Source organism: Pyrus communis, chromosome 10 (assembly GCF_963583255.1).
Source record: "Pyrus communis chromosome 10, drPyrComm1.1, whole genome shotgun sequence".
Classification (NCBI taxonomy): Eukaryota; Viridiplantae; Streptophyta; class Magnoliopsida; order Rosales; family Rosaceae; genus Pyrus; species Pyrus communis.
This window is the reverse complement of record NC_084812.1, coordinates 2466029-2488435: the sequence shown is the minus strand read 5'-3', so window position 1 is coordinate 2488435 and position 22407 is coordinate 2466029. Positions and strand designations below refer to the sequence as shown.

At 39.2% G+C, this 22407-nt stretch overlaps 1 pseudogene; it reads right to left on the bottom strand.

Annotated features, from left to right (window-relative positions):
- Window positions 1–1860: 1860 nt before the first annotated feature.
- LOC137748924 (protein PGR-like) lies at window positions 1861–10173 on the bottom strand (annotated as a pseudogene).
- Between the last annotated feature and the right edge of the window lie 12234 nt (window positions 10174–22407).

Below are 22407 nucleotides of genomic sequence, written 5' to 3'. Positions count from 1 at the left end.
TAGCTATTCAGTATAAAATATTTCAATTGAAGTAGTTTGTCATATTAATTAATATTTAAGATAAAGTTTATAAATATTTTTCTTTTACAAATAAAGTATATTTAGTAATTCACCTTTATTGGTTAAGAAAACTAAATTAATGGCACATCTAGTATTATACCATTTTTGATCATTTTACACAGTCACAGCTGTTTTACATAAAAGTTTACCAAACACTATCATACTGCTTTTTTTTCCAAAAGCACTTTTACAAAAAAGTTTACCAAATACTCTGCTGCTCTATTTCACAGCCGTTTTTTTTCACAGTACAGCAGAAACAGCTTTTTTTGCAAAGCACAACAATACCCAACCAGCCCTAAATTTCACGTTGGTGAATTAAGGATCTTGCATGTCCTCGTAAAGAGTTGGGCTACCTCCAATATTACTAATTGGTTTATTTACCTCAACTTTTCCTGAACTCTTTTGTAATGATATCAGAGCATGTTACTCACGTGTTGAGTCACATCTTGCTTGCTCCCACTTTACCCAGGTGTGCTGTCATGTGCTAAGGCTTAAATGACCCCACACAGAAGGAAGTGTGTTCCACAACGAAGATTAAGAGATTTTGTCTGTACTTACAAAGAATTAGACTGCCCACTTCTGTGGTGGGATAGAATCTCAGCTTCATTCCCTCACCCACCTGTCAACCACTGATTTTGTAATGGAAGCTCATAAAAATGATTGGTGGATACATTTAATACCAAATCTGAGTGGTTGCAAATCACACACAGCTTTTATCATTCAGTATTTCTATCAAATTTGTAAGCCTAAAAAAGAAGAGAGTTGCACAGAAAAATCAGCACTCAGTCTATTTATCTTTCTTAACTTGTGGTGGGAGGAGGAAGAAGAGAAAATGTATGCACCACCGGGGTACCAAGAAATGTCGCCGGTTGATCACGTTCGACGGCGCCATGAGGAGAAGGGTTGCCTCTATGCTTGGTTAGTCTGATTGAAATTTTTACAGTTTTTACTTGTATATGTGTCCTCGATTATCCTTTTAATTTCGTTTTGTAATCTGTGAATTTCGGTGCAGTTTGTTTGCAGCTTGTTGTTGTTTCTGCTGCTATGAGACTTGTGAGTGCTGTTTAGATGTACTCTGTTGTTGCTGCACTTGATTTGTCATCTTTTATTTGGAGATGGAGACTTGGAGTCTCCGCTCTTTAGAAAGGAGGTTCTGACTTTAAAATTTTATGGATGACGGGTTGTAATAAAAGTAAAAAGAATCGGAGATTAGATTTCTCATGAATAAATAATGTAATAAACTATATATAAAAAATGCTACTCTAGTTATATTTTATACATCATATTTGTGCCCGTTTAGATTCTTTTCAAATTTTGCAGTTCGGAGTCGACAAACCGCGTAATTTGGATCATTTAAAAGAGGGAGAATGATCTGAATGTTTGGATTTTGTGAGATGAGTTAGTAAGATACACTAATAGGGGCCGTAAGATTCAAAATGAGTGATTTGAATTATTTGGTTCGTCGGCTTCGGACTTCAAGATCCGGCGAGGATCTCGATTCCATTTGTACCACCTCTCTAACATTTTTTTGTTATTTTTTATTTATTGTAGTTTGTCTTTTCCCAGTCTATTTTATCTTCAATCCACTTGGTCATATGTTCTACATCAGTTAATTACACTAGAGAAGGAGAAGCTCTTGAACAACAGATAATTAATTAGATTTGACATTAAACTAGTGCCAAAACAACTGCATTAATTCCCCTTCAAGTTTCGAAAATACATAATAACGATACTAGATTACATAATCAACAAACAAATTAATTAACAGCATATATGCCGTGATTATAACGAAATTAAGAAGCCAGCACAGTTGGGTGTCATTTGAAGAGTTTCTTGACAAGTTTTCTGGTTGTGTGCCTCTCTCCTGTGTACGATTTCCCAACGCCACGAAAAATGACTTTAGCTCCAGATAAGTACGCCGTCGCCAGCACAGTTGCAGCCTACACAATGCATGGTCAAATTCAGTCATTAATTCACACAACGCATAATCATAGGACTTAATAATTTTTTACATGACCCGCTAACCTAACACGAAATCATATGATACGAAAATAACAGGTTTTGGATCAACCTATTAACGAGTTAACCTAGTATCATCGCAATATTCTCCCAATTAGATAATTATCTTGACAAGTATCGTGACGATTTTGTTTTCGACCGCGATTCTTACTAAATACCTGCAAATGCTTATGATTTAGTGAAATATATGAAAATCCTTGTTTGTTTATTAGACCAGATTGTAGAAAAAGAATGTGTGGCTAAAAGTATATTATTGATACGTGAAGAAAAGGAAATATATACAATTACATGCCTTGCACAACAAGGTACTATCCCTACAAGATAGGAATACACTTATAATTAGGATTACAATCATATCTAGACTCCAACTAGGAAGCTATTTCTAACACTCCCCCTCAAGTTGGAGAGTGGATGTCAAGAACTCCCAACTTGCGCAACATAGTCGAAAACTTATCCTTCCCGAGAGGCTTGGTGAATAAATCTGCCAACTGGTGTGTCGTACCAACATACTTGGTTGTGACTGTGCCATCCGCAATCTTATCTCGTATAAAGTGACAATCCATCTCAATGTGACGAGTCCGCTCATGAAAAACAGGATTAGCAGCTATATGTAACGCTGCTTGATTATCGCAAAAATAATGCAGAAGGACCATCCAAAGGAATGTTCAAGTCCTTTAATAAATACCGAAGCCAAACTAACTCACAACAAGCACCGGCCATAGCCCTATATTCGGCCTCAGCTGAAGAAAGTGAAACAGTTTTCTGTCGCTTCGTTCGCCACGAAATCAAATAATTGCCTAAGAAAACACAATACCCAGAAGTTGAACGACGAGTGATAGGACAACCTGCCCAGTCAGAGTCACAAAATGCAACCAACTTGGTGTGGTTGTCTGAACGGAATAACAAACCTTGTCCTGGAGTAGACTTTAAATAACGAACAACACGAAGCGCATCATCCATATGAGGTACACGTGGCTCATGCATAAAACGACTCAAAACATGCACAGAATATGTGATATCCGGCCGAGTGATGGTGAGGTAGATTAACCGTCCTATTAACCGCCGATACTTTTCAGGATCCTTGAGAAGTTCTCCTTGATCAGATAATTTTGTATCATCCATAGGGAAAGCAATTGGCCATGCTCCCAGAAAACCATAATCCTTGAGGATCTCTAGTGCATACTTCCGTTGTGAAATATAAATCCCACGTTGAGATCGAGAAACCTCAATACCCAAAAAATATTTTAAATCACCAAGATCTTTTATTCGAAAGTGATCTCGAAGAAAAGACTTCAGAGAATCGATGGCATTAACATCATTGCCTGTAATCACAATATCATCTACATAAATGAGCAAGGCTGTGAAAGAAGTACCGGATTTTCTGGTGAACAGTGAGTAGTCAGCTTTGGATTGTTGAAAGCCGGCAGAAAGAATGGCACTAGTGAACTTGGCAAACCATTGACGAGAAGCCTGCTTGAGACCATAAAGAGACTTGTGAAGGCGACACACAAGATTCTCCCCCTGTCGCCGAAGACCAGGAGGAGGAGACATGTAAATTTCCTCATCCAAATCACCATGCAAGAAAACATTATTAACATCAAGCTGATGGAGAGACCAAGACTGGCTAGCAGCAAGGGCAAGAAGACAACGCACTGTAATCATCTTGGCAGTAGGAGAAAAAGTGTCATGATAATCAATACCTGCGGCTTGAGTGAAACCCTTAGCCACCAAGCGAGCTTTGTAACGCTCAATAGAACCATCAAAATTATGCTTTAGTTTGTACACCCACTTACAATCAATAGGAACTTTGCCAGGAGGTAAGGGAGTCAATGTCCAAGTACCGTTGGCATGTAAAGCCTCAAGCTCCTCATTCATGGCACGATGCCAATTAGGATCACGAGCAGCCTCTGCAAAAGAAGATGGCTCCAAACTCCGACTGACAGCGTAAATATATGAAAGATGATTGGGAGATAACCGGTGGTAAGAAATAAAATTACAAAGTGGATATCGCGTACCTTTAACAGAACTGGGCTGCGAAGACGATGGGTGTGGAGGCAAAATCACTTGCGAGCAAACATAGTCTTTTAAATAGGACGGGGGATGGTGAGGGCAGGTGCGAGTGGCTGGTAAAGGAGGTGGAGGTGCCGTGGGTGATGAGGGAGTAAGAGGGGCCGTGGGGAGGATAGGAGGAGAGGGGTAAATGTCGGTGGAGGGTGGGACAGGTGGGGCCGGGACTAAAATGGGAGAAGTGGGTGGCAGAGAAGTGGAGGGAGGAAGAGGTGATGTGGTGTCGGTGACAGGAAGCAGGGGAATGGGTAGGGTAGGAGGAGGTGAAGGGGACGTGGGGCCAGGAGAAGGGGAATAGGGAAAGTCCGGGAAAGGGGGAATGGGAAGAGAAGGTGTGGGGGGTTGGGAAGGTGGCGTCGTGGCAGCAAAAGGGAAGGAATCTTCATGGAAAATAACATCTCGACTGGTGAAGGTGCGGTGAGTGTCTAAGTCATATAATTTGTATGCTTTTTGGCCATGAGGGTAACCAATGAAAGCGCATCGTTGGGCCCGAGGGGAAAATTTTGTGGGAGGATGGATAGAGGTGGCATAAGCAAGGCAACCGAAGACGCGAAAATGGTCATAGGATGGGGTTGTAGTATGGAGGACCTCAAAAGGAGATTTATTATGTAAAAGTCGAGTAGGGAGACGATTGATGGTATAAGCAGCGGTAAGAACACATTCACCCCAAAATTTGAGGGGAAGGTGTGATTGAAAGTGAAGGGCGCGAGCGGTTTCAAGAAGGTGCCTATGTTTGCGTTCAATAACGCCATTTTGTTGCGGAGTGTAAACACAAGAAGTTTGAAAAAGAACCCCATGATTAGAAAAAAAATTGCGAAGAGAAACAAATTCTCCTCCATTATCGGTACAAATGCTTCGAACTTGAGTGTGAAATTGGGTATTAACATAGGCAAAAAATGATTTGATTAATGGTTGAGTATCAGATTTGTGCGTCATGAGAAAGACCCACGTAAAGCGGAAAAATCATCCACAATAGTCAAAAAATAATGAGCACCAGTAAGGGAAGATTGACGATTCGGACCCCAAATATCACAATGAATTAAATCAAAAGGAAAAGTTGTAGAAATTGAACTTAAACCAAAAGGTTGACGAGTTTGTTTTGCCAAAGGACAAACAGTACAAACATGACTAGAATCAAATGAACAATTAAGGAAATTAGAGGCTAAAATTTGCAAACGGCTAGGAGAAAGGTGACCAAGACGTCGATGCCATAATGAGGATGGGATGGTGATGAGATTGCATAGAGGTTGACGGGTGGGAAGGGAGGAGGTAAGGGCCACGAGGTAATAAAGGTCACCACGTCGCTTACCCACACCAATCATCGCCTTCGAAACCAAGTCCTGCAAAACACACCAAGAAGGAAAAAATGTTACGAAACACGATAATCCATCTGTAAGCTTACCAACCGATAAAAGGTCCACTTTAAAATTAGGGACACATAAAACATCTTCCAAGTCAATCAAAGAATTTAAACGAAGAGTGCCAGTTAAAGTAATTGGAGCAGTGTCACCGCTAGGCAAAGAAATAGGTGGCAGGTGCGAAGCAGAAGTATTAACCAAACATGAAGCGGAGGAAGTGATATGATTCGTGGCGCCACTGTCAATGATCCATGGACCATGACGAGAAGACACAAGTAACAAACCTGTGGCAAAGTGATCACGGGAAACGACATGAGCCTGAGGAGTAGATGCCGTGGATGCTGTGTTGTCATTGAGGGCAGCAAGGAGACGATGATGCTGTTCGGCAGAAAGATGTGGCATGGCAACCTGCAGGTCATGTAAAGTGGGCTGCGGCGTGTGAGGGGCTGGTGGGCCAGGGTGTGGAAGGAGATCATCCAAAATGGGCTGATGTGCGTGATTAGCAGATGGGCGTGAGAGGCTTGCGGAGCTGCGGATGGGCCGAGAGGCAGCAGTATTGCTGCGAGCAGATGGAGCAGCAACGCTGCGGGCAGAACCTGCGGAAGTGGAGGAGCGGCGGGGAGGTCTCCACGGCTGACCATGGAGAGGAAGTCCAACCGGATACCCATGAAGCTTGTGGCAAGTATCACGGGTGTGGAAGTCATAACCGCAATAGGTGCAATGTAGAGGAGGCCGATCGGACTAAGACCGAGGAGAGCTACGCACCACCATGGCAGCAGGAGGCTCGTCAGTGCGTGAAAAACCAAGGGCACGTTGTTTTTCGGCTTGAGAAACAGAGGAACAAGCTTGGCGGACTGTGGGCAAAGGATTCATTAAAAGAATTTGGTCCCGAACGGCGGCAAACGATTCATTGAGACCCATAAGAAACTGCATAAGTTGTTGGCGATCATGTTTGGTGCCACAAGAACAAGAACATGCATCACTATAGGAGGCGAGCTCGTCCCAAAGACCTTTGAGGCGAGTGAAGTATGTTGAGACCGAGGAGGACCCTTGGGAGATGGTGGCAATTTCACGATTCAGGTGGAAGATACGGGGAGCATTAGACTGTGAAAAACGTTCATGAAGATCGTCCCAAACAGCCTTAGCGGTGGTGGAAAAAAGAACGGATTCGGCAAGGTCGGGCTCCAGGGAATGAAGGATCCATGAAAGGATCATATCATTGCAGCGCCTCCAAGAGGCGTGAGCATCAGGGTCTTCGGCAAGGTTGGGTTCTGCAATATCACCTGTGATAAAACCAAGTTTATTCTTGGCGCTTAAGGAGATGTGCATCCCGCGTGCCCAGGTCGTGTAGTTATCTCCGTTTAATTTCTTGGAGACAAGAACAAGATTGGGATGGTCGGAATGGTGAAGATAAAAGGGGTTGGGGCCATCGGAAGAAGAGTCTCCCATGATAAAAGGAGAAACGGCAGGGATGACTGCCGAAAAAAATTGTGGTTGAGAAAAAAGCTAGGGTTTGCAACCTGCTCTGTATACCATGTAGAAAAAGAATGTGTGGCTAAAAGTATATTATTGATACGTGAAGAAAAGGAAATATATACAATTACATGCCTTGCACAACAAGGTACTATCCCTACAAGATAGGAATACACTTATAATTAGGATTACAATCATATCTAGACTCCAACTAGGAAGCTATTTCTAACACAGATCGAGATTTCGTCATGGATGTTGTGAAATTTCTCCCTTTGATCTTGTTTGTTTGTACTGCAGACTTTGGACGTATGTTATCTATGTATGTATGTATGCATGCATGCACGCATGTACCCATGCGGAATTATACCATTTATGCACATTAAAAGGAATCTCACAAGAATAATATAACGTGGGGCATATCCCTTTTTCTTCGATCTTCTCCAAAACGCCCATCTGTTTTAGATTTGAACCTATATATATGAGAAATTTTTAGTGTGCCGGAAATACAGCCTGATACACTAGGTGTTATAATACAAGTGGTAGGATACTTGAAAAAAAATTTCAACTATTTGTACTATGACATTTAGTGTGTTTCCAGCACATTAAAAAATCTCTCTGCATATATGGTGTGGTGCTTACAGTGTACCTTAATTGCCAACATGCAAATTAAAATAAACAAAACAAAACAAAACAAATCTTTAGTATATTGGATACAATATCGAACGTGATTGATATCTAGCAAAAATCATAGTTTCTTTTATAAATCAACCATATATCATTTTCCATTGTAATCTTTTCATATTCTAGACCACGATCTTCCTACACTAAATTAAGCTGGAAAAATCGGTCAACCGGTTGCATTTTTAGTGGTATTTATTGTTGTTTTACGTGATAAGATACGTAAAAAGAGATATACACATGATTGCATCTAAGGTAAATGAACTTATTGGTGCCAATTCCTACGAAATTCATCCATTTTAGTGAAATTAGTTCGCCACACCAGAGGAAAGACCGATTAACTCCAATTTAATAACTCCCAAGACAAAATCAGTTACAGCCACACATAAAAAATTGTAAGATTAAGGCAAGTTGGGTCTAGGATTAAGGCCAATATACATACAATGTGATCACGAGTGTGAACAAAATCAAATTCATTACTTAATGTAACTCGAAATTACCTCGAACAGATTTCATTGGCGCACGTTTTGCAGCTGAAAATTCTACAATGCTGCTCGCTAGCCATCTAGAAGTATCAGTTCCTCAAACCACACTTATCAGTAGGTTGGCATTTACTGAACCCTTTATCCAAATCATAGTTTACAATGATAGAGACTATCGTTATCCTGCCGGTCTGCATGAATCAGTTTCGAATTGCATCAACACCATCTTAGCTGATAATGGAAAGATATTTGGTTGAGCAGGTCGATCTCAAGAAAAGTAATTGCAGGCAATGGAAGTGAGGATTGTTGTCAGCAGTATTGAAACAACATTCACAGCATTGTTGTCAAGAAAGTTAAGACCTGAGATTTTCTTAACTTTTGGCCAACAACCTAGAGAAACAAAAGAAGTTAGAATGAGATTAGTTAGGCAGATTCAATTGTTGCCATAAATATGATAACGTCAGATTCACGTATTATATCTTTAACACACCTTGTTACGAACAGTGCAGAATCCACTGAATTGCAGCGTTGCTCCCAAAGAGAATCGATGACACTACCGCCTAGTGCAGCAAGAGTAGAAATAGGTATCACCAACAACTGCTTCAGTGCTACATCATATGCGCATTTTGTAGTGAGAAATCCAAAAACCACAAATGTCAGTCCGATAACAGAGCCTGCAGCTGCCAGTAGTCCTGCTTTCGTAACTCCGCCATTGGTAACAGGCTGCCAATACAATGTGGAAACCCAAAATAGTATCCATAGTCTACGTATTGAAGCAGCCAGATAATTTCATTTTGTTCAAGCTTGACCAATACATTCCCCAAAACTCTATAAATCCCAACCATGACAGAACAAATACTTGATATCCTTAGTCTATAAGGCGATCGGTATTCTTTAGAACAGTTCCAAGAATAAAAAGATGCACAAATAACACTCATAAGCAACGGCACGAACGTAACTAGGCTTTTAAAAGAAAGACGTGAGACGACAGGGAACTGCGAAAAAAATAATGATACATATGTTTGTGTGTTCATATGATAATTGAACTATTTATCGAGTTTAAGGAAACGTTTTCTAGCCAAGACTTTGATTATTAAGTACGAAGAGAAATTCACCTACAACGGGATGCCAGTTAGGTAACGCAGCTCAATCACGCTTAGCCATTCATTTTAACTTTCCAAAATGATTGTGAGTTATTAGATTCAAATACCGTCACGATAACATCCCGTTATGTAAGTTTCTCCAGCTCAAAATATCAAAAGAAATGCGGGCACATGCAGCAAAGCAGAACAAGATTGGGAAAAAAAAAATCGAAACTTTTCAAAATTCTAGCTTAACCCAAGTGACAAAATGCTAAAATCGAGCCGATCATACAGACCTTGAGAGTCGTGATCAATCGAGGCTGAGCACTCCCAGCTCAGAAGACCAAGTGTCGCCATTGCTACAAGCATAGTGACTAATAACCCCACCAACAAGCGACGTAACAAGAAACGAGTCTTCCGAGTCCAAGCATTTCTCCGCAATACCGATTTTGCCCAGAGAACCAGAACCAAGATCGACGCAATCCCACTGTTGGATAAGACCTGCACCCAATTCCTCTGCCCAACATCTTTCAAGTCGGCATCGACGCGCCGCTTCTTGTCTTCCCCGACCTTGGTCAGCTTCGACGATGTGAAGAAGAACACCAGCAGCAGAGATCCGTACCTTCGAGGAGCAAAGTTTGTTAGCAATAATAAGGCTGTTTGGATGCCGAGAAAATGAAAGAAAGTAGAAAGAAAATTTGATACCTGTATACGACGGCAGTCTGGATGGTAATGACGGCAAAACCCGCGATTGCCCCTGAGGGGTCGAGTGATTTTCGTCGGTAGGATCTGGCGGGGATCAACAACGAGATTAGGACCGCGATTAGGGGTCGGATTAGAAGTTTATCCATGCTTATCGCTGATTAAGTTTCGGGATTATGGTGGGAAAGAAGGAAACAAAGGATGGAATGAGGAAGAATTTGTGCTCATTGTGCACTGCGCCTAATAATGTTTAACATCATACTCGTTTACTAATATGTAATCAAATTGAGGGGTATTGAATTGAGAAGAAATTAGATTGAAGATGAATTACAATGAGGTGAAATCAGAATTAAATTCCTATTAAAGTTGTTTACTAAAATAGGCCGGAATCGGAGTACGAATGATATTGATTTATATAAACTGTTTACTAATTCACATGAATTAGAATGAAAATTAATGTGATTACAAAAATAACCCTATTGTAAATTAGGGGCTTTTAGATTCAGGTTCAAAAACATAGATGGTTTATAGGAGTGAGTACAATTACCTAATTATACGTATTTATTTTTTTAATGCTCATTTTATATTTTCTAAAAATATTAAAAATCAATTAAAATCTTCTAATATTATGAATTTTCAACCCCAAAAAATATAATTAATATCTTATAATAATAAAAAATTAATATATTGATATAAATCTATCTGTAAATCATTTTACCCTAACTCAAGTAACAAATATATGAATGTATATCATACCTATAAGTAAGATATGAAACTTAACTAAAAGGTAGAAAAAAACATAATATATCTACAAGTAAGACACATGAATCTTACTTGATTATAAAAAAGAATCTATCATATAGGTAGATAAATGTAATTAACCTGTGATATAGGTTGATTATAAAAAAAAAAAAATCTATAAATGGGGTTTAAAACGGGATAAAGAACAAGAAAGAACAAAAAAAAAAAAAAAAAAAAATCAAAGAGATAATTAGGAAGAAAATTGATTTTTATAATAAATCTTATCATTTAAGAGATAATTATTGATAATAAAATAATAAGAATTAAGGAATTGGACTTATTTTAATAAATTGGACTATTCCTGCTATTGGCTCAAAAAATTGGACCTATATCAAGTTTTACCTTTTAGTAAAATTTATATTCTTTCATTTTTCAGTAGAGAGAATAACCATTTTTTTAATTTTTTAGTAACTTTTATTCTTTCATTGCTCCTTACCAGTTACCAACATAAAACAAACCCTAAAAAAGGAAAATGTACTTCATGTCCTCTCTCACCCCCATCTCTCTGCTGCCGTGCCGACCCATCCATTTCTAAAATTTCCCAGGCACCTCTCTCTCTTCCCCATCTTTCTCTGCTACTGACCCACCCCTGATCGTGAGACCACCATCTTCCCTGTTCTTTGGTCTTCATCGGGAACGCTAGCCTTGTCAAACAAGGGGTTGAAGGCAGCACCTATGGCCAACCATCACCATCGCAAGGGCTGCAAACACTGACATTATTCTCATCTTTGGAGTTTGAGGGTATTATCGGTTTAAAATTTGGATTCCTAATGAAAACCATTTCCAAGAATCTAAATACCTCCTCCCACTCAAGAATTGGACTTCGACCATTTCAGGAGTTGAATTCCTAATTTTATGCGGGTCCCACAATCATTTTGATTCCTGATGGTTTGGTAAACGTTGGAATGGTTAGGGATATGTGCAATTCCTGTTCCCACCATTTCATTCCCCTCTGGCAGCCTAGAGTGATTATATGGATAATAGTAGGAAGACTAAATTTGTACATAAATTTACAAACTTCTAATAAGAATGAGTATTATCAATTCTTGAGTAATAATTCAATCACCAATTTCCATATCATTTAGTTAACAAAATTTTGGTCATAAATTTAATCTCCTTAACATTACCTATATACATATGAAGAAAGACTTGTTACATTAACTATGACGGTATTTCAAGACTAATCACACGTTGACACCATGCAATGTAAAGGTAATGAAAGCCGCGACAGTATTTCAAGACTAACCATGAACTGACACTTTGACATCCTGAAACGTGATGGTTGGTGATAAGGGACTTACGTTTATTAGGATTGTTTATGCAAGATAGGAATATAGTCTCATTTCTGAAGTTATATAAGCTAAATAGTTAAAATGGTTCCTGAGATTTGCATAACACATTGTTTTGATCCCTGAGATTGTCCACCATCCATCATTTTGGTCATTCCGTTAAAAACTCCGTTAAGTGTCCCGGAGCTCTTAGCCGAAAGTTTGGACAATTTTCAAAGCTTCGTAACTTAATCGTTTCTTAACCAAATAAGATCCATAATATATCAAAATGAAGATAGGAAAGTGTAAAACAAGATTATACCTATCTGAAAGCCCAATGGTTACCGGTGATGGCCAGAAAATAGCTTCAAAGGTGACTGGTCGGCGAGAAAACTGGGTAAACTTTAAACGTTCGTAACTTCTTTAATACTCAACGAATCATACTTCTCGACGAGACAAAGAGAATGGTATCTTTCTCAATAGTTAATTCTCCATGGTTGGTTTGTTGTGGCCTATCTTTTGTAAGTTGTATTTTTTCTGTCTCCCTATTGAGTAGATAGTGATCATGTTTAAAGCCATGCGCTTTGCAATGTCAAGAATTTGTATAGCTAAATTAATGTCCTCCCCATTTCATTTTTTTTTTTTTTTTTGGACAAACATGTTTGACCTTGGCTAGCATGGATTCACATGTGCTAGGTGAAGTTCATAAATCTAAATGTTGTTGATATGATGACTTCTGGAACAACTTTTGACTCGTATTATACACATTATTTGTGTTATTATGTCGGTGTTTTGGTCTTGCTTGTGTTGATAAATTTTGAGTTTAAAGTTATTTTTCTGTTAAAAAGAGTCGTCTAAATACATGAGAAATTTTGGTAAGACTGATTGGTTAGAACAACTTTCACATGGTGCAAGATTACATATAAACGGTCGAAATTTCAGTAGGACTGTCTGACTAGGTAATTCTTGCACCGGTTGAAGATCAATTGAATTGAGTAAGACCAAATTATATGCCATCCCTTTATATTTTGAGAGGTGCTTCGTGGATGACGTGGTCGGACTGCGTTAGCCACATTTTTCTGTCTATTAACCCATGTTAGATGCAATTGTAATACATGAAAGAATAAAAAGAAGAGCAGGTGTGGTAGTCTTGTCTTAATATTGATAAAGAAATCAGTGATTTCTTGTGAATATGAATCACGGGAAGCCCTGATGATGGTGTCATGACTCATGCCATTGCAATTTGACTTCTCATCTTCATTTGGACGGTGACCTCACATGGCCTGTACGTATGTACCCACATGTGTATACGTATATACACATCTATGTATACATATATATGCACGTAAACTTGTATGTACATATGTTTATATGTATGCGGTTGAGAATGTAAATTTTACTTTGAGCCACATCTTGCTTGCTCCCATGTTACCCAATTGTGATGTCATACGTTAGGCTTAAATGACCCCACACAGAAGGGAGTGTGTTGAGAATGTGAATTCCACTTTTCTATATTATATTTGTACCAGTTTAGATTTTTTTCGGATTTCGTAGTTCGGAATCAACGGATCGCGTACTTTGGATCATTCAAAAGAGGGAGAAAGATCCGGACTCTTACATTTTGTGCGGTGGGCCAATGAGATAGACTAATGGGGGATGTAAGATTCAAAATGAGTGATCCGGATTACTTGGTCCATCGGCTTCGAACTTCGAGATCCGGAGAGGATCTCGATTCCATTTGTACCACCTCTCACATTTTTTGTTATTTTTCATTTATTGTATTTTGTCTTTCTCTGGTTCATTCCATCTTCAATCCATTCGGCCATCTATTCTACATTAGTTAATCACAATAGAGAAAGAGAAGCTCTTGAACAACAGATAATTAATTAGATTTGACATTAAACTAGTGCCAAAACAACTTCATTAAGTCACCTTCAAGTTTTGAAGAGTTTCTTGAAAAGTTTTCTGGTTGTGTGCTTCTCTCCTGTGTACGGCTTCCCACCGCCACGAAAAATGGCCTTAGCTCTAGATAAGTACGCCGTCGCCAGCAAAGTTGCAGCCTACACAATGCATGGTCAAATTCAGTCATTAATTCACACAATGCATAATCATAGGACTTGACAACTTTTAACACGACCCGTTACTCTGACACGAAACAATACGAAAACAACAGATTTTAGGTCAACCTGTCACATCCCGGCCCGGGACGGATCACTTTCGGGGCCAGCTCCACCACCGTAGCACGATATTGTCCGCTTTAGGCTTACCATTCCCTTACGGTTTTGTTTTTGAGAACTCACGAGCAATTTCCCAGTGGGTCACCCATCTTGGGATTGCTCTAGCCCCCTTCTCGCTTAACTTCGGAGTTCTCATGGAACCCGAAGCCAGTGAGCTCCCAAAAGGTCTCGTGCTAGGTAGAGATGAGAATATACATATAAGGATCACTCCCCTGGGTGATGTGGGATGTCACAATCCACCCCTTTAGGGGTCCGACGTCCTCGTCGGCACACTCACGACCAAGGTTAGGCTCTGATTCCAAATTGTCACATCCCGGCCCGGGGCGGATCACTTGTCACATCCTCGCCCGAGACGGATCACTTTCCGAGTCCACTCCACCACCATAGCACGATATTGTCCACTTTGGACCCCGACCACGCCCTCACGATTTTGTTTCTGGGAACTCACACGAGAACTTCCCGATGGGTCACCCATCCTGGAAATGCTCTCGCGCACTACTCGCTTAACTTCGGAGTTCCCATCGAACCCGAAGCCAGTGAGCTCCCAAAAGGCCTCGTGTTAGGTAGTAATGGGAATATACATATAAGGATCACTCCCCTGGGCGATGTAGGATGTCACACAACCTGTTAACGAGTTGAGTCATTATCGAGTTACCGATTAAGAATCAATAAATGAGTCATCTCGTTACCAGTTAAGAAATCAATAAGACATTAGGCATGACAATTTTTTGCATGATCTGTTAACTTGACATGAAACCACACGACACATTAACAAATCGAGTCATTATCTAATCACTTGTTAAGAATCCTTTAAGATAACATGTATGACACGAAAATAACACGAACACGACAAACACGATCCGTTTGGCAGACCATCAGTAACGCATAAGAAAAAACTCGGAAACGCGATATACCTGCTTTGGACTGACTACATGAGCAACCACATCGGAACCATCGTGTCGGGCCTCCTGGACTGCTTTGTTATGGTAATTGCAGGATCCTTCTCATGCTGCATCTCGAAAGCAGGAATCCGCTGACATGGAGCAAAATTGGTTTCTTAATAATCGGAAGTTAATTATCAGGCTGAGACAGTAAGTAATAATCGACCCTAATTTACAAGTAAGGGGGTTCGAACTTAAGTGCAGGGGCGGGACACTACCATGACAAACTGACTTATCCCACGTCTGTTGAAATATAATCTTCTTTAAGTGAATGTGAATCCTATAAATAAAAACCATATGTAGTTCAGTACCTGGAGTTTCCATGCATCTCTGCGCAGCTGCTTAACAGTTCTGACCGGAATGTATCACGGTCAGCCACCATAATAATGCTGTTCTTCCGTTCCTTCTGGAGCCGACAAGCAGCCAGCAGCAAATTGATCACAATATATGATTAAGCAGAACCATTTAGTAAAATTAGAGGCCTGCTTGACTAAAGCACAAGAAACAAATTAATCGGCTCAATTACCTTAACCGAACTGGTTGCTTTCCAATCTCCTGTGGTGTCAATGTAAGCGAAAATACAAGGTTTCGTGGGCAGATTCTTCTGCGGGTTCAGTATGGGAGAAGAGTCCACAGTAGTTGTTAAAATACAAACAAGTGCTTCTTCCATTGCTGCCTGCACAGCAGAAGATATTGTCGTGAACCATGGCAACTTTTTAGCCTCAAGACTAGCTGCCACTGATCCACATAGCTCCTCAGCTACGGCCTTGGCCTACGAAAGAGCACAAACCAATTACAAATGAATTTAATTAAGAAACTTGATGATCAAGGCAACAGCATAAGATTGGGTATAATTGAATTAAGAAACAAAATTATATACCACATTCTTGGTAATGATCAGCTTCTCTTTGAGAGCTTTCAAAGCTGGTTCGAGGCCAGACTTCTCCAATGGCATTCTTTAAGAAATTCACCAGCATAATTAGTAATTAATCAGCTTAGAGTAAGAGTATAGATAAAGATAATAAAGAATTAAGATAAATACAAATACTTACCTCCGGAACATACACGAAAACCACCCCTGTTCTTGTATCCTTGAAGTCCAGCCTTTTGCGCATTGGGAAAGTGTATTCAACTGGGATTTTAACAGACTGATTAAACTCCCTGTTAAGGCGAGGGTATTCAATCAGATATTTGAATTCCTCGTCAAGGGAAGGGTACTGAATTGGGATTTTAATGTAGTTCATAAGTTGTTGAAAAGGTTCATCAAAATCATTGTAGACATCCCTCGTCAGATCATATATCTCCAAGAACTTATGCTTTGCCATCGAAAGCAGTTCATCCACATACCAGACATCATGGAAGGTTTTCTGATTATAAACAGAAAGAAACACGAGGCGAAGTTCATCAAGGAAGGTCCATTTGAGTGTGTAAGCAGCCCCCGGGCGAGTATGATCCAAAGATGATGTTGCTGCTGCTGCGCCAGACGGTTCCTCCATAAGGCAGAATTCGATGAAGGTTCCAAGTACTGGGACCCATGGCCGCTAAGAGCACATTGAAGCTCTTTATACGTCCACAGAATTAGTCCTCCCCTGGTAAATATGAACAATTGTTCCAACATCTTCAAGTGATAACTTGAATGCCACTCTGCAGTCAAATGCATAACAAATTAATTAATTCAGCAGCCGTAGAATCAAAAGTTAAAAACAAGAGGTTTATGTCCTCCCAACTAAATGTACTTTCTTCAGTCGAAAAACAAAAATTATAACTAGATATTAAGTTACACTACACAAGAAGGAGACAGCGAAAAGTTTATCAATGTTATGAACTAAGAAGATCTGTAGGCAGAGTGCTGAAAATCAAAATTACGTTCGCTACACAGCGTTGGTGCTTCGAAATGCAGGCTCGGTGCTTAAACCAAGATTAGGTTTGTACAATGAACTCAGAAGAAATGCATCTATCTCTCTCCATTTATACTCATCGTTCTTACTTGGTTCTCAAGCAATCCCTAAGTCATGAGAGGTATCATGATCTGCATCTTGATTTTCTTAGGAGAATCTGTTTTCGAATTAACCTAGTATCACCGCAATATTCTACCAATCAGATGATTATCTTGTTAAGTATCGTGACGATTTTTTTTTCGACCGCGATTCTCACTAAATACCTGCAAATGCATATGATCTAGTGAAATATATGTAAATCCTTGTTTGTTTATTAGACCAGATCGAGATTTCGTCATGGATCTTGTGAATTTCTCGCTTTGATCTTGTTTGTTTGTACTGCAGGTTTTGGACGTGTTATCTATGTATGTGTGCATGCATGCATACATGTACCCATGCGGAACTAGCTACCATTTATGAACATTAAAAGGAATCTCTCACAAGAATAATATAACGTTTCTTCTTTGATCTTCTCCAAAATGCCCATCTGTTTTAGATTTGAGCCTATGTATATGAGAAATTTTTAGGGTGCTGGCACGACATGATACACTAAGCATTATAATACAATTTGTAAGATACGTGAAAAGAAAAATTCAACCATTTGTATTATGACACTTAATAAACCGAACTATGTTTCAGGCACACTGAAAAATCTCTCTGTATATATGATGTGGTGCTTACGGTGTACCTTAATTAACAACAAGCAAATTAAAATAAAACAAAATAAAACAAAACAAAAGAAATATATAGTGTATTGGAATACAATATCGAACGTGATTGATATCTAGCAAAAATCATAGTTTCTTTTATAAATCAACCATGTATCATTTTCCGTTGTAATCTTTTCGTATCCTAGACCACAATCTTCCTACACTAAATTAAGCTGGCAAAATCTTTGGTGAACCAGCTGCATATTTGATTTGTATTTATTGTTTTTTTTTATGTGATAAGACACGTAAAAAGGAGAAATACACATGGTTACATCTAAGGGTGGCGGGGCAGAGCCGCCCTTAGACCAGGGTGAGCTCCAGGTCAGTGTACACTTCGGTAAATGAACTTTTTGGTGCCAATTCTTACGAAATTCTTCCATTTTAGTGAAATTAGTTCGCCACACCAAAGGAAAAACTGATTAACTCTAACTTAATAACTCCCAATACAAAATCAGTTACAGCCACGCAAAAAATTGTAAGATTAAGGCAAGTTGGGTCTAGGATCAAGGCCAATATACATACAATGTGATCATAAGTGTGAACAAAATCAAATTCACTGCTTAATGTGACTCGAAATTAGCTCGAATAGATTTCAATGACGCACGTTTTGCAGCCGAAAATTTTACAATGCTGCTCGCTAGCCATCTTGAAGTATCAGTTCCTCAAACCACACTTGTCAGAAGGATGGCATTTGCTAAACCATTTATCCAAATCATAGTTTACCATGATGGACTATTGTTATCGTGACTGCCTACATGAATCAGTTTCGAATTGCATCAACACCATCTTAGCTGATAATGGAAAGATATTTGGTTGGGCAGGTCGATCTCAAAAAACGTAAACGCAGGCAATGGAAGTGAGAATTGTTGTCAGCAGTATTGAAACAACTTTCACAGCATTGTTGTCAAGAAAGTTAAGACCTGAGATTTTCTTAACTTTTTGGCCGGGGTTTTCCAACAACCTAGAGAAACAAAAGAAGTTAGGATGAGATTAGTTAGGCAGATTCAATTGCGGCCATAAATATGATAACGTCAGATTCGCGTATTAATGTCTCTAACGCACCTTGTTGCTGAGTGTGACTCTACACCATTTGCTAGTGTCTTTGTGTGCATTGTTGTCGGTATCTAACGACCAAGTTTCTTGCGTATGCCAATATCCGTTGACAGACTCGATCGGAGGTTTGTCTTCGTCTGACAACAACCGTGCAATAAGGCTCGGAAGAGGACTATAGCCAGTGGTGGAGCCAGGAATTTAATAAGACAATGGGGTCAAAAAATAGCTTTCAATCATTCGATCGCTTACTAGATTGCTCTGCTCTTCTTGAATTCTTTGTTCCCTGGCTACATCTTGCTGAGCCCTCTTCTCTCGCCTCTTCAAACTCTTGCTGGGCTTTACCTGCTCAGGTTGACTGGTGACAGAAACACCAGCTATGGCCTTCACTAAAGTGTCAAGTTTACTTTTCTCATTACCATTACTAGCACTATAGCCTAACGAAGCAAGTTCTGCAGCATGTTTTTCTTTAAGATTAGCAGAAAGCCGAGTAATCTCTTCCTCCACCTGTTTTTTCTTAGCTTTTTGTTCAGCCTCGCTCCCTTTGGCAGCTGCCCTTTTCATTTCAGTTTCCTTGTCCTGAAGTTTTGATCTCTTTCCTATATAAGCAAACATGTCGTCAACAGGGAATGACATGAATGATTTATGGGAAAGTCAACAAAGTAGAACTAACAGTTTTAAGGCACCAGCCTCAATGAAACTACGACAAATCCTCATTCTTATTCTCAACCACTTCTTGGAGAGCATGAAAACGCCTTATGCATGTCATGGTCGAAACAAATACTACCAATAAAATTACATGGTTTCGAATATCTTGAAGATAAGTTTTCATATTAGACGACCACAAGTGCGTTTGCGTTTGATTACAAATTTACCATGTAGATTTAAGAGTTAATCTTACTTGCTTTACCAATGGAACCACCAGCCAAATACAACATCACAAGAAAATCTAAAAAGAAGAACCAATAACGCAGATTTGATGAGAAAATCCCAGCCTGACCCAACATCTAAAATCAAAGCAGAAACTAAAGAAATATTTAAATACTACACACAATCAAATCACAAAAATTAACACCAACTATACAAGGAACTTCATTAAAGTCCAATGAATAATTTTACCATAAACAAAAGTACAACATAGATTTGAAATTTAACATTCTTTGAAAAGAAAAAGCAAAAAAACAAAAAAAAAAAAACCAACATTTGGACTCTGTTTGTTGGTTCTGATAATTTGAATCAACAGTTTGGATTCTTGAATATTATGCTAGGACTATGAACTTCAAATTCCAAATTTAATTCAGCTGATGGGTAGAATGAAATCAACTTACCCGAGAGTCCTCCCTTGCCGTCAACGACGGCGATCGCAAGCTAAGCCTTTGAAGCTTGTCACGGCCAAAGCCCTAACCCCTTACGTCCAATTCCTATTACACTCTACTAATCACTGCAAACCTCATCCCTTCACTCTTCCCACCCCTTTTTCATTCAGATTCTCCCCTTCCTAAATTTAAAAACCCAAACAAATAAATAATGAAATTTCAGACAAGAGAAGCTTACCAGAGGAAGGATGCCAAGCCGGGAGAATGCAACCTGGAGAACAAGAGAGATCGCTGGGAGGAATGATGGCTTCTTTCTGATCTGGTGTGGACTGTGTACTGGAAAAACTGGCTTCTTTCATCAAAGGGGTCAAATTATTTTTTAAAGGGATAAGTTACAAATCTATTGGGGTCAAGGGAGCTCAATGCCCGCGCATTGGCTCCGCCATTGACTATAACACACTAATTATTCAAGAAAATACCACACTAAAAATGTATGTGTTGTTTTCGTCCGACAAATTTGCTTGTGAGCTATTTCCTCACTGACCCTCTCAAGATTTTTTCCTGGATCCGCCACTGGTAGGTCAAATATTGTTAGTCCATCAATGGCAGAAATTGCAAGAGTTTTGGTACATGAAAACGATTAGGGTTTTGGTAAACTTCACAATTTTCATACAATATAAAGAAGACAACAAGACAATTAACAGCAGCTATTCTGATGAAAATGTCACTTTCAGTAAGGTCAAGAACTGTCATGCCATATTGATGAAATGAAGTTCTCATGCTAGCAAAAGATATACAAAGAATTGCATTTAACTTCCATATATCTTCAGTCGTTCATGTACCCATTTTAGGTTTTCACAATCCATCAACCATTAATAACTGCCGATGATGGCCTGGAGCATTTTTGACCTACGTACAATGCGTTAATAATTAGAATTGTAGGCGATGAATCAAAGCATCCCTAACCAATAATGCATCAACGGTCAGGATTATTGAGATACCAAAGCCGATGACAATATATCAATTGTTAGGAATTATAGACATCAACGATGAGGAATTGTAGATTATGATCTAACCATGTATCTTATCTACTATACATCAGTAGTAGGCGATCGATAGAATTAGCTATGACCTACTATGAGTCAACGATTATCATTTGTGAGTGCTGATAATATCAACCCCAACTTAATACACATAAACAAATTAAGCGGAAAATTCAAATGTATCAACGGTTAAAATGGCAACAAGTGACCATAGCAGCTCTTAGAAAACACACAAGTATCACCATTCATGAAGGTACTTGCAGTAGTTCAAATAGGAGAGGAGGGAAGGGTTGAGAGATTAGGAAGAGAGAGAATCGTCCTTCAGGAATAATACCCGAAGAAGATCTTGATATATCCGTGAAGGTACTTGCAGTTGTTCGATATGTCAATTCCATTGTATATTAAATGATTGCTGACACAATTTCTTTTCCAGTCATTAGCTCTTGGGAGGGAGGAAGGAGACAAGCTTTGTGGTGGAGTACATCATGAACGTACTTGTTTGATGCTTGTCATTTTCAAATACATGCCATTTGGAGTCTGTCTGGTTCTTTTCATTTATGGAATGAATGAAATATTTTGTGAGGTTATATTCTTGCAAAAGTGGAAAGGTCTAGTTTCAACAACATTCTGGACCACATTGTTAAAACGGGCAAATTTTGATTTTAAGTTCAAACGGAAGGAGAAGAGATTTATGGAGAATTTGTTTTCACAAAGTGAAGTGTATGTTCAGGGCATTAGGCTTAGTTTTATATTAAAGGAGGACCAAGAGCAGCACTAATCCAATGCTGATCTCCCGTACTGCTATGTTCCACAGGCAAAGTATGTTGACGCGTTCGTTTATTTCAAGTTGGAAAGACCATCCTGCAGCTTTAGCAACGTCTCTCTATGGCATGAAGAGGGGTGAGCTTTTCAAAACAAGCTATAACTCTCAACTGCTACTAACGAAGCGAAATGTGCATTTATCTACGTTTTCAAGTTCATTCAGGCAACAGTTCACTTGTGAGTTATTACCTTAGTACCTTTTTCTTTTTTTTCTTTTTTTTTTTCTTTTTTTTTCTTATCCCGGTCATCAGTTATATGAAATTGTTACATTGCGCGTAAGCAAGCCAAGCGCCAATTTGAAAGAATTAAGCTTTCCAACCGAGTACTCTATGTCATTTCTTGAACAAGTTCTCACTTGTCT